Source organism: Armigeres subalbatus, chromosome 3 (genome assembly GCF_024139115.2).
Source record: "Armigeres subalbatus isolate Guangzhou_Male chromosome 3, GZ_Asu_2, whole genome shotgun sequence".
Lineage (NCBI taxonomy): Eukaryota > Metazoa > Arthropoda > Insecta > Diptera > Culicidae > Armigeres > Armigeres subalbatus.
Genome location: NC_085141.1, coordinates 220,859 through 233,724, shown reverse-complemented (window position 1 = coordinate 233,724; position 12,866 = coordinate 220,859). Strand labels below are relative to the sequence as shown.

General features: G+C 40.5%; 1 protein-coding gene and 1 long non-coding RNA gene across 2 annotated transcripts in view; one reads left to right on the top strand and one right to left on the bottom strand.

Moving 5' to 3' along the window:
• LOC134224384 (small integral membrane protein 8) overlaps window positions 1-12,866 on the bottom strand; it is a 40,772-nt gene that overhangs the window by 5,520 nt on the left and 22,386 nt on the right.
• On the top strand, window positions 3,037-9,527 carry LOC134224385 (uncharacterized). The gene is made up of 3 exons (XR_009982934.1): window positions 3,037-3,307; window positions 3,363-3,434; window positions 9,227-9,527. It is a non-coding gene; the product is annotated as an uncharacterized LOC134224385 (long non-coding RNA).

Sequence of the window (12,866 nt, the reverse complement as noted above, 5' to 3'; positions counted from 1 at the left end):
CGTTGGGACCTGGTATTCACGGCATTTTTGAGAATTTGCCGTACAGTAAAGATCTGGTCCATTGTCAAGCGACCGTCAATGAAGCCAGCTCGATAACTTCTCACGAATTCATCCGCTATTGGTGACAGACGACGGAAGATGATCTGGGATCATTTTGTAGGCGGCATTAAGGATGGTGATCGCTCGAAAGTTCTCACACTCCAGCTCAGTGTTGTAACATCCCGGATAAAAATTTACAGTAACTTGTTTTGTATTTCCCATTGAAATATTATGAATTATATGGTAAACAATACTATCTATTGTACATTTATTGGAATACTAGCTTTATGTACCCGGCCTTGCTCGGAATTGCCAGTTTGGTTTTCAGTTTTTTCACAATCAAAAAATGATAAACCAATTGGTCAACAGAGTAATTGTGTTAACTTATTGATACTTCATCATTTGATTTAAAGAAGGCTTTTGGAAGCATTGACTGATCTTGAAAAAGAGATCGTTGGTTTGAATAGCTTTATTCCGGGCAAACGTCTATTGATCGCTCATTTTTAAAGAAGGGATCACACTCACCATTGCCTTATTCCGGGCAAATGCCTACTTTTAAAGAAGCAATCACATCCACCATCCAGAAGGAAACAAATGAATCATTGCTTTTCACTGGGCGGGCATCCATGATTCCGATGAAGGGTAACAATTACCATTGTTCTATACCCAGCATGCTTTCTATGAAAGGTTTTTCTGATGCTGCTCATAAATATCCCAAATGCCCTTCATGTCGAATGACCTTAGGCCAAATAGTGTTATGCTAATGGCCTGCTTCATTCAGGGATATGTCATTTTCAGGGAAATGTCATATTCTGGGATAAGTGTATCGGTAAGAATCATTTTTGGGAAATATCATTTTCGTTGAAGTCATTTTCGGGGAAATGTTATTACCGGAAAAATGTTATTGTCGAAGATTTGCTATTTTTGAGGAATTCAGGAAATTTGTTTTCGGAGCATTGTACAATGTCAAAGAACCTCGAATGAACTAAATAAGAGGGATTTTAAATTTAGTCGTTTTCTAAACAATACCTAACCCCAATAACCTCCCGCATTCCAAAAGTGTCTCCCAGCCTCGCTATAATAGTTTTGGGCAGAGATTACGTGTTTACAAATTTTGTGCGAATTGACCCATTCAGTAAAAAGGTATACTAAACTGTTCGTTTAATAAATATACCCTCTCTCTCATTCAGCTATGCCACTCCCACCCAGTCTGATATAGTCTTCTTTAAACAGAGAATATGGGTTGCAAATGTGGTGGACATCGGTAAATGGGTTCAAAAGTTATGCTGAATTGACCGATAACTAAACAATACCCCTCTCTCACACCCTCCCTCTTTTAAAATGACCTACCCACATCCAGTAAAATTGTTTCCTTAGGACATACAATATTTGATAAAAATTTGGTTCAAATCGGTCATTGGATTCAAGACTGATATTGAGTTGATCGATTGCTGAACAATACATCTCCCCCCATACCGTCCCTCTTTAAAAGAGCATCCCTAACCACACTATCGTCGTCTCCTTAATATGAAGAATGTGTGTTCCAAATTTGGTTGAAAACGGCCAATGGGTTCAGAAGATACACTGAGTTGATCAATAGCTAAACAATACCCCTCCCCGCACACTCTCCCCCTTTTCTAAACAGCAATCTTAACTCTCCTATCGTCGTCTCCCTAAGATAAAGAATGTATGTTCCAAATTTGGGTGAAAACGGCCAAGGGGTTCAGAAGGTACACTGAGTTGAACGATGACTTAGCAATACCCCTCCCCTCACACTCTCCCCCTTTTCCAAAGAGCATTCCTAACCCCCATCGTCGTCTCCTTAAGATAAAGAATGTGTGTTCCAAATTTGGTTGAAATCGGTCAAGGGGTTCAGAAGGTATACCGAATTGATTGATAACTAAAAAATACCCCTCCCCACCACACCCTTCCCCTTTTCCAAAGAGCATCCCTGATCACCCATCATCGTCTCCCTAAAATAAAGAATGTGTGTTCCAAATTTGGTTGAAATCGGTCAAAGGGTTCAGAAGTTACACTGAGTTGATCGATACCTTAGCAATACCCCTCCTCCCACACCCTCCCTCTTTTCCAAAGATCATCCCTAACCCCCCTATCGTCGTCTCCTTAGGATAAAGAATGTATGTTCCAAATTTGGTTGAAATTGGCCAAGGGGTTCAGAAGGTACACTGAGTTGACCGATGACTTAGCAATACACCTCCCCCCACACCCTCCCCCTTTTCCAAAGAGCATCCCTAACCCCCATCGTCGTCTCCTTAAGATAAATAATTTGTGTTCCAAATTTGGTTGAAATTGGCCAAGGGGTTCAGAAGGTACACTGAGTTGATCGATACCTTAGCAATACCCCCCCCCCCCCCCCCACCCTCCCTGTTTTCCAAAGATCATCCCTAACCCCCCTATCGCCGTCTCCTTAGGATAAAGAATGTGTGTTCCAAATTTGGTTGGAATCGGCCAAGGGGTTCAGAAGGTACACTGAGTTGATCGATGACTTAGCAATACCCCTCCCCCCACACCCTCCCTCTTTTCCAAAGAGCATCCCCAACCCCCATCGTCGTTTCCTTAAGATAAACAATTTGTGTTCCAAATTTGGTTGAAATCGGCCAAGGGGTTCAGAAGGTACACTGAGTTGATCGATACCTTAGCTATACCCCTCCCCCCACACCCTCCCTCTTTTCCAAAGATCATCCCTAACCCCCCTATCGTCGTCTCCTTAGGATAAAGAATGTATGTTCCAAATTTGGTTGAAATTGGCCAAGGGGTTCAGAAGGTACACTGAGTTGACCGATGACTTAGCAATACCCCTCCCCCCCCACCCTCCCTCTTTTCCAAAGATCATCCCTAACCCCCCTATCGTCGTTTCCTTAAGATAAACAATTTGTGGTCCAAATTTGGTTGAAATCGGCCAAGGGGTTCAGAAGGTACACTGAGTTGATCGATACCTTAGCAATACCCCTTTGATGCATTACATTTTCAGCAAAAACAGTATCGTTCCTTCTGGAAATTTTGCACCAGGAATTGAACACAGAAATCACGCCGAGCCATCGGAACAAGGGAGCCGCGCCGCAATACGGACCGTTTTGTTTTTGGAAACCCCGCTTCAATACCAACGGCGACAGAATCGAAATCGCCAACTAGACTTCTGCTGTTGCGCTGTGCAATGGACTGCCGTTGGCCTGTTCCATCATGTACCTATATTCAACTGAAGACCCCAAGGAACATCCGCCCATTCGAACGGACTATATTTGCTACGGTAAGATAAGATTTTGGACTTCAATTATATTGTTTATCTCACACTCATATTGCAGGACCCTCTTGTCCCGAATAATCGGTATTTGCCCAAGTTCTTCCAGAGTATCCAGTGAGAAGCTGACAATGAAGTAAGTTGCTTTGTCATTCCGTGCCGATAGTTCGAACGAGCCAGACGTGTGTGCTGTGTCTCATCGCGGATTGTGTTCGGTAGTGCGAGTCTATTGTGTGGTGCCTACCTACGGATCCAAGGCGATCGCTGTCGGCGAGTGAAGTAGCTGCTTCTGGCGACGCCAGTGAAGCAGGCTATTGTTACTGCTGCTACCTACAGCAGCAGGGGCAGATAAGTAGAAACGTTTTTATTGTTCTCCCATCTGCTTGATTCGGAGTGGGACTGATATAATAAATAAAATTAGTTTTTTTTTAGTTTTTTTTTCTGATTAGCTATTAGTCTTAAGTTAACATAAGCAAAATCATCCTTCCACCTTGCGGGGTGAGAATGGAGACAGAGACTGTGGAAGGCAATGGGCCTCCAAAAGATGCAGGGCGCACACGATTGTACCATGCGGCTTCGCCTGGGCCTTGGGTTGTTTACTTTCGGCAGAAAGTGAAGAGCCTAGATTTTCTGGGCATAAAACGAGATTTGACGCGTCGTTTTACGAAGCTTGAATTCAGCCAAATCAACAGGAACAAACTACGCATCACCGCACCTACATACCAGGTGGCGAATGAAATTGCTGTCGACAGGGCGTACAATGTTGAATATTTAGTTTATGTGCCCTCGCGGGAGGTCGAGATAGAAGGCGTAATCAACGCAGCGAGCTTGACTTGCAAGGATGTGCTTGCAGGGAAAGGTCGCCTAAAGAACGCCCTGCAATCTACCGTGGATATTCTGGACTGCAAGGAATTGCATTCAGCAGCCACAGTAGATGGCAAAAAGATTTATTCAAGTCAGGCTCGCTTCGGGTGACATTCGCCGGTTCGATGCTTCCAAAGTATGTAGATATAGAAAATATGTTGTTTCCGGTGCGTCTTTTTGTGCCAAGGGTATTTAATTGTACCAACTGCAAACAACTTGGTCACACTGCCGAGTTTTGTGACAACAAACCACGTTGTGGCAAATGCTCAGAAAGACATCGGGAGGAGTTCTGCCAGCAACAAGCAACAAAATGTGCTTATTGTGGTTTGAATCCTCCCCATGGTTTGCAGGAATGCCCGGTGTACAAAAGCGCACCCAAAAAGTGAAGCGCTCGTTGGTACAGCGCTCCAAGCAGTCGTATGCGGAAATGGTTAAGTCGCAAGACACATCCGCCACAGCCACTGCATCGACTGCTATTTCAGCCACCGTTCGTGTGAGTGATTATTATGATTCCATATCCATTGATGAATTGGACTCTGACGCAGCCGATATGGATGATCCTGCGGAGGTACACGTGCCCGAAAAGAGGAAGCAACCGTCTTCCCCGGGATCGCGCCGCAAGAGAACAAAAATCATCCATAAAAGCTTGGCAAAATCTGAAGGTAATGGGGGTTTATTTAAAATCCCGAAGCAACGAAGCTTCTTTTGATCCTAGTTGCAGTAAGGCATTCCCGCCATTGCCAAAATCCGATGTTTCGAAGAAACATCCGGCTAGGAGAATCAACGAAAGAAAAAAACAAATTCGCACTTCTAGAAAAAGTATTCCGTCCAAGCGAGGATTGATCTCCTTTAAGGACCTTGTGGACCGTTTTTTGAACTTGTTCAATATTCCGAATTCATTGAGGCCAATCATTGACCTCTTTATTCCAACAGTTGAAAGTTATCTGAAGCAATTGACTGTTTCATGGCCCCTTCTTGCAGAAATTGTATCTTTCGATGGATAATACGGCCAACACCGAAGATACAATCACTGTGCTGCAGTGGAACTGTCACAGTCTGAAAAATAAATTAGACGTGTTCAAGTTTTTGATTCGCAACTCCGATTGCGATATATTTGCACTCTGTGAAACATGGCTTTCTTCTGAAGATGAAATCAACTTCCACGATTTTAATATTATTCGCCAAGATCGGAATGATAATTAGGGTGGCGTGCTTTTGGGGATCAAAACGTTCTACTCCTTCTACAGAATTCCCATTCCGACTGTTCCGGCTTAGAAATCGTCGCATGCCAAGTAAATGTGAAGAATAAAGATCTTTGCATAGCTTCAGTGTACATTCCTCCAAATGCCTCTATTAATCGTCGACATTTTTGGAGCGCAGTCTCCCTCCTATCATCTCCAGTATTGATATTGGGTGATATGAACGCACATGGTATTGGATGGGGCGAAACGTATGACGATTATAGAGCGCCTATTTTCTATGATTTGTGTGACGATTTCAATTTGAATATTTTGAACACTGGTGAAGTAACTCGAATAGGACCAAATGGTCAACAAAGCCGTATTGATCTGTCTTTATGTTCAAATTCACTATCATTAGATTGCACGTGGAAGGTAATTCAAGATCCCCATGGTAGTGATCATATGCCGATAGTTACCACAATTAAAAGTAGCTATCAACAATCTGAGCCAGTTAATGTTCCTTTCGACCTCACGAAAACATTGACTGGCAAAAATTTGCATCGGCGGTAAAAATTGGTATTGAATCAACTGATACTCTTCCACCTTTAGATGAATATCGATTCCTTACTGAGTTGATTCAAACAAAGCGCACTAGAAGCTCAGAAACGACGCGTTCCAAGTACATCTGTCATCAGAAGACCAGCCACTCCTGGATGGGATGATGAATGTACTAAGTTGTATTCTGAGAAATCTGATGTTTCAAGGCCTTCCGTAAACACGGAAGGTCCGAGCTTTGAAGAGTATTTGAGGCTCGAAAGAAAGCTCAAAATCTTCTCAAGGCAAAAAACGTAGCTACTGGCGACGTTTTGTCGAGGGACTATCGCGAGAAACATCAATGACAACACTTTGGAAAACGGCCCGCAACATGCGGAACCGCATTTCCACCAACGAGAGTGAAGAATACTCCAATCGATGGATATTCAACTTCGCCAAAAAGTCTGTCCAGATTCCGTACCAGCAGAACCGCTATTTCGAGAATCAGTCACTGATCCCGGTTCTTTGGGTGGACCATTCTCAATGCTGGAACTTTCTATGTCTCTTCTTTCATCGAATAACTCTGCTCCGGGATGCGATAACATCAAATTCAATCTTCTTAAAAACCTCCCAGATATCGCAAAAGACGATTACTTGACCTGTACAACTGTTTCATGGAGTACAACATTGTGCCACCTGAATGGCGACAGGTGAAAGTAATAGCTATTCAAAAGCCTGGAAAACCAGCGTCTAATCACAATTCATACCGACCGATTGCCATGCTATCATGCATGAGAAAATTATTGGAGAAAATGATCCTTTCAAGAGTCGACCATTGGGTCGAAGAAAATGCATTGCTTTCAAATACTCAGTTTGGATTTAGAAAAGGGAAAGGAACAAACGATTGTCTAGCGTTGCTTTCTTCAGATATACAACTGGCCTTTGCGCACAAGGAGCAATTGGCTTCAGTATTCTTGGACATTGAGGGCGCTTTTGATTCAGTTTCCATAGAAGTACTGTCAGGCAATCTGCACAGTAGTGGATTACCCGTTATTTTGAATAATTTCTTGTACAATTTGTTGTCAGAAAAACAAATGAACTTCACACTCGGCACTCTGACAACTTCCAGAAATAGCTACATGGGCCTTCCCCAAGGTTCGTGTTTAAGTCCCTTGCTTTATAATTTCTATGTTAAAGATATTGACAATTGTTTGGCAGGACAATGCACGCTCAGACAATTTGCAGATGATGCCGTGATCTCGCTTAGAGGTCCATGTGCAGATGTTTTGCAAGGGCCATTGCAAAGTACCTTAGATTCTGGCTGTTTGGGCCAGACATTTAGGGATCGAGTTTTCACCGCAAAAAACTCAATTGGTTGTGTTTACTAAGAAGCGGTATCCTGCTCAACTGAAACTCAAGCTGTTGAATGATGACATCAACCAATCTTTATCTTCTAAATACCTTGGGGTCGTGTTTGATTCCAAATGTACCTGGAAACTCCACATTGAGTATTTGATACAAAAATGCCGGAAAAGGATCCATTTTCTACGTTCTATCTCCGGAACATGGTGGGGTGCTCACCCGGAAGACCTCATCAAACTCTATAGAACGACTATTCTCTCTGTTTTAGAGTATGGCTCCTTCTGCTTCCTCTCAGCAGCTGATTGCCACCTGATCAAATTGGAACGAATTCAGTATCGTTGTTTTCGTATTGCCCTTGGTTGCATGCATTCAACGCATAACATGAGCCTGGAGGTGCTTGCTGGAGTCACTCCTTTAAAGCACCGTTACTGGGAGCTCTCACTTAGAATACTCATCAAATGTGGAACAAGTAACACGCTTGTTCTAGATAACTTCGATAATATGCTTGAACTAACTTGTCGTTCAAGATTCCTGAGAGTTTATCTCAACTACATATCGTCAGATCTTTGTCTTCCGTGTTATAATCCCCCTCGAGTTCACTTCACCAACGACAGTTCCTCAATTGTATACGATCTGTCCATGAAACATGCTATTCAAGGAATACCAGATCATCTTCGACAAATATCTATTCCTCACTTTTTCTGAAAAATATGAACATGTCAATTGCAACAACAGATATTTCACTGATGGTTCTCGCATCAACGGATACACTGGCATCGATATTTTCAATGTAACTTCAACCGCCTGCCGAAAACTTCAGGAACCGTGTTCGGTATATGTTGCTGAGCTGGCAGCAATTAACTTCGCTTTGGGGATAATTTCCAATCAGCCCGTAGACCATTATTTCATCTTCTCGGATAGTCTTAGTTCTATCGAGGCACTCCGGTCGATGAAACCTGTTAAGCACGCATCTTACTTTCTTTCAAACATCAGAGAGCAGATGCGTGTTTTGGTCGAAAGATCATTCAAGATTACCTTTGTTTGGGTCCCATCTCACTGCTCAATCTACGGCAATGAGAAGGCAGACTCGCTGGCAAAGGTGGGCGCACAGGAAGGTGAGGTTTATGATAGACAATAGAGTACTCTTCAAAGTTGGCAAAGAAATTGGACACACAACGAACTTGGACGGTGGCTATTTTCTATAGTTCCAAAAGTTTCTGGGCGAGCGTGGTTCAGAGGTGAGGACTTAAGTCGAGGCTTCATTCGCGTGATGTCGAGACTTATGTCTAATCACTATTCACTAAACGCACATTTGTACAGAATAAACCTTGTCGATAGCAACTTATGTAGGTGCGGAGCCGGTTATGATGACATCGATCACGTAGTTTGGTCCTGCTCGGAAAATGACGCCTCCAGAGAGCAATTATTGGATACCCTTGTGGCCCGAGGTAAACAACCCTTCAGGGAAGTTCGCGGTGTTTTGGGAGATCGTGATGTTGCAGGCCATTTATAGTTTTCTTTGTGCTTCTGACATCAAAATTTAATATTTTGTTTTTTTCTTCTTTTTTCAAAGTTTTTTTTGTTTAGTCTCTGCCTTTTTGTTCCGTTGAGCTCCATAGCTCTTGCCATCCGGAAGATGCTCCCAGTCGAACCATTCCTCGAGCATGACGACACGCCACACCGTCACTGACGCCAAATGCCCGGATGAGAAGCTGAAATTTCCTTATCCCAAATCCTAAGCCCCGTCCATCCCTAAACATTGTAAACTAACCTCGAGTCACCTCGAGTACGCTGGCTCCTTCCCCTCTCTTATTAACTGTATAATAAAATGATATTGATTGTATATATCACAAAGAACCATGGCTCCGTAAAGTGTTATACACGCCTGAGCCTACCAAATAAACGAACTTGGAAAAAAAAAAAGTTGCTTTGTCACGTTTGAAAGTGATAAAATAGTAATTTCATTTCTACTTCAACTCCCAAACAGCAACTGACGATGTTAAATGTTCGTCCTCGTTTTCAACAAAGATGATTCAAGGAATGGAAGCATACCTGTATGCGTGAATGGAATCCAATCTACAAATTAGTGCACAGACTTTCAAACGACCATTTTTGTACAGAAAATCGTTTAAAATTCAATAGTGGAATGTTTTCACTACACAGTTCGTACAGTTCGATTTAAGTCCACCACTTTGTAATATTTATACGATACTCAGCTGTAAGGCTTGACTTGACGTTTTTATGCATTATTTTAATTAATTTTCAATTAAATTCCAAGTAGGTAAATATTAATCTGTTTTTTTTCTCAATTTTCGAATTTATTTTATTTTATTTTAATTCATATTACATAAGGTACCCCGGGGCAAGTGGGACCTAAAAAAACGCTAGTTCAGCAAAATCGTTAACGCATATTTAGAAAACAGGGTATTTCAGGACATTTACCACGGATACATCATTATATGCTTCCGTTGTTGAAGTGTAGACGTGTTGTAAGCCATTTATTCAGTTACAAAAATATTGGTAGTGACATAAATAAATTTTCTTGTGAAACCCACTTACCCCTTCAAACGGGGCAAGTGGGACCTATTCTGCTTTATACTGTCGAACGAAACTAATTTGAAGAATGCAGATATAATGTTCATGTAATTTCTGAGTCGTAGTATTTCCGATCATGGATGAAGGTTTATTGCTTGTCAGTCTTTTGTTTTTGACAAAAAGAAAGGGATTACAATGTTAGCAAATATAAAAACAAGACAACAGCCAGTTTACTGTTTAATTGGCTTTTATCTGGCTTTCCATTAGCTTACTTTCTTACCAAATGTGTTAGATCGAAGAGATGAGCAAATCTTTGTTCACTTTTCGAATGAATGTTTCTCTGTTTAGAACACAAATTATTACATAAATTGGAACTTCAAAAGGAACGTTTTTATTCAGGCGATGCGCAGTGTTGTAAATTTGTAATAGTACCAATGGCCAATTTATGTCTTAAACACTTTATTTATCTGAAAATCTGTTAAACTGATGCGATGTTTAAAAATAACAAAACACTAGAAATAACCTGTTGATCTATTGTAGAATAAATAGATTGTTTACACTGTAAACGGAAAATTTAGCATAGCTATAATAACCATTGCTCTTTTCCACGAGGAAGATAATTTCCAGAAAGTAAAATACACATTTGGTAAATCAACTGTACACTACTTCTTAACAACGAAACCAACGATATCAACTGCATTTGATTCAGATCCATATGATATATGAGTGTCGAAGTTATTTTTCACTAGAAAACAATCTAAAAACAGGTAAAATGGCTCTATCGAAAATGTTTTTCAAATATGTCCCACTTGCCCCATGTATGTTAAAACTTAAGGGCAAGTGAAAATTTCAGATTTTGGCTTTAATCAAAACTTTTAAATCGTTTTCGATGTCACACAATTATTTAATTGCTCAAAATATTCACTTTCCACATCAATGATGAATTTAGAAAGGACTATTTTCTTGTAAATTCATTGAATACAAATAAAAGTGATAGATTTTGCCAGTAGTTTAAAGTCATGATTAAACAATACCATTAGTATGGTGCCGCAAATAGTTTTGATTCCAATTTTTTTTGTATCAGGCGAATTCGTTGATAATTCTGCTTCATCTTTCTAGAACATTGTTACCATTAAAAACGTTCACCGATTAATCGGCAGGCATAGTACCCACTTACCCCGTATTTTCACTTGCCCCGGGGTACCTTATAACAAAATAAAATCTTAAAAAATAAACTGAAATGAAGTATCTTAATACTAAAAATCATCATTGTACATGAAAAAAGGTTAGGTCTCACTATTGAAAACCTTGTAAGGTTTCTCTATTTTCAACATAAGTTTGTACAAAATTTAATTTGTTGTAGGTATTGAAATTTAATAATTAATTTAAAATAGAAAATGATTGCTTGGGCTCAATTGGGCTTAATAAGTGAAATATGTTCACTTGGATTAGGATGAGTTAGTACGATTCCATTCAATGCCACAACTTTGTTACTCTGCAGATACTTATTTCGACCCTTATGCTAATGCTGGAATACATATCTGCAAAGGAATAAAGTAGTGAAATTGAATGGTATATACCTATACTGCCGCTAACCGCAAGTCAGACTTATCTGTATATGGACGGCATATCCAGATAAGTCTGACTTGCGGTTAGCGGCAGTATATATAGTATTAACTAGTCTTATGAAACGTAAAAATATATGCTATCGGATTTTTAATGTAAAACAATAAATAAAGGAAACGAAAAACATTAGAAATACAATATTTTTTATTGTTACGGCCGTAAAAATCATCCCATAGAAGAACATTAAAAACTATTGTTTTGGTCTGAAATTTGTATGGAAAATTTTCGAAAATTTTATTGTAAAGATACATAACAACCCCTATTTTCAATTGTAAAAGTCCCATTTACCATACATTAAATGGTGCAAAACCATAGCTTCGAATGTGATTTTATTGTCAAAATTACATTATATTTAATGGTCGCTCTTATGTAATCAATGGTGTTGTAACAATAGAATTATTGATATTTTTATGATATTTTTTATTCGGGATGTCATTTGCATTCTTTTTCATAATGTTCCCAGAACTTTTTTCAGTAGTTAGCTATCAACTCTCAAGTATGGCGAACTTATAGCGCTTAAATGTGGCTACAACTTTGTCTAACAAGAAATTGCTGTAAATATTTAATCTGGGGCGTGGGAGGCAAAATGTCATTCAAGTGACATTATGTCAAATGACACGTGACATTTTGGAGAGATTTCACTCTCTAGCTTCAAATGTTATATTTAAAGTAATGTACCTTTGGACAAAAATATAGCACTACTCAAGCGTTATGCGTGCATCTAAAATTTTGAAGTAAATTTGGCTTCCGAAGAAAGTTATGAACAAATTAGTCAAATGACATGCAGATGACATTTTACAAGCCTGCTCCAGCTTGTCACCTTTCTTGTAGATGGGGGATATGACCCCTTCCTTCTACTCCTCCGGTAGCTGTTCAGTTTACCAGATTCTGACAATCGGTCTGTGCACGCAAGTGGCCAGCTTTTTCGGTCCTATCTTGATGAGCTCAATTCCGATACTATCCTTACCAGCTGCTTTATTTGTATTTAACTGTTCTTCTTCTTCTTCTTATTGGCATTACATCCCCACACTGGGACAGAGCAGCCTCACAGCTTAGTGTTCATTAAGCACTTACACAGTTATTATAACTGCGAGGTTTCTAAGCCAAGTTACCTTTTTTGCATTCGTATATCATGAGGCTAACACGATGATACCTTTATGCCCAGGAAAGTCGAGACAATTTCCAATCCGTAAATTGTCTAGACCGGTACCGGGAATCGAACCCAGCCACCCTCAGCATGGACTTGCTTTGTAGCCGCGCGTCTTACCACACGGCTAAGGAGGGCCCCTATTTAACTGTTGTATGGCATCTTAAATACCCGTAATGCTGGGTAGACACCTTTACGTAGTGTGTTACGGGGTAAGATCTACCACGGTTACATTGCCAGCTACAGGCAAATCCTGACCCAACGAATACCTTCCTCATTATCCAATCCGTGGCACTTATGAGGGTGTCGCTAAGTCGGT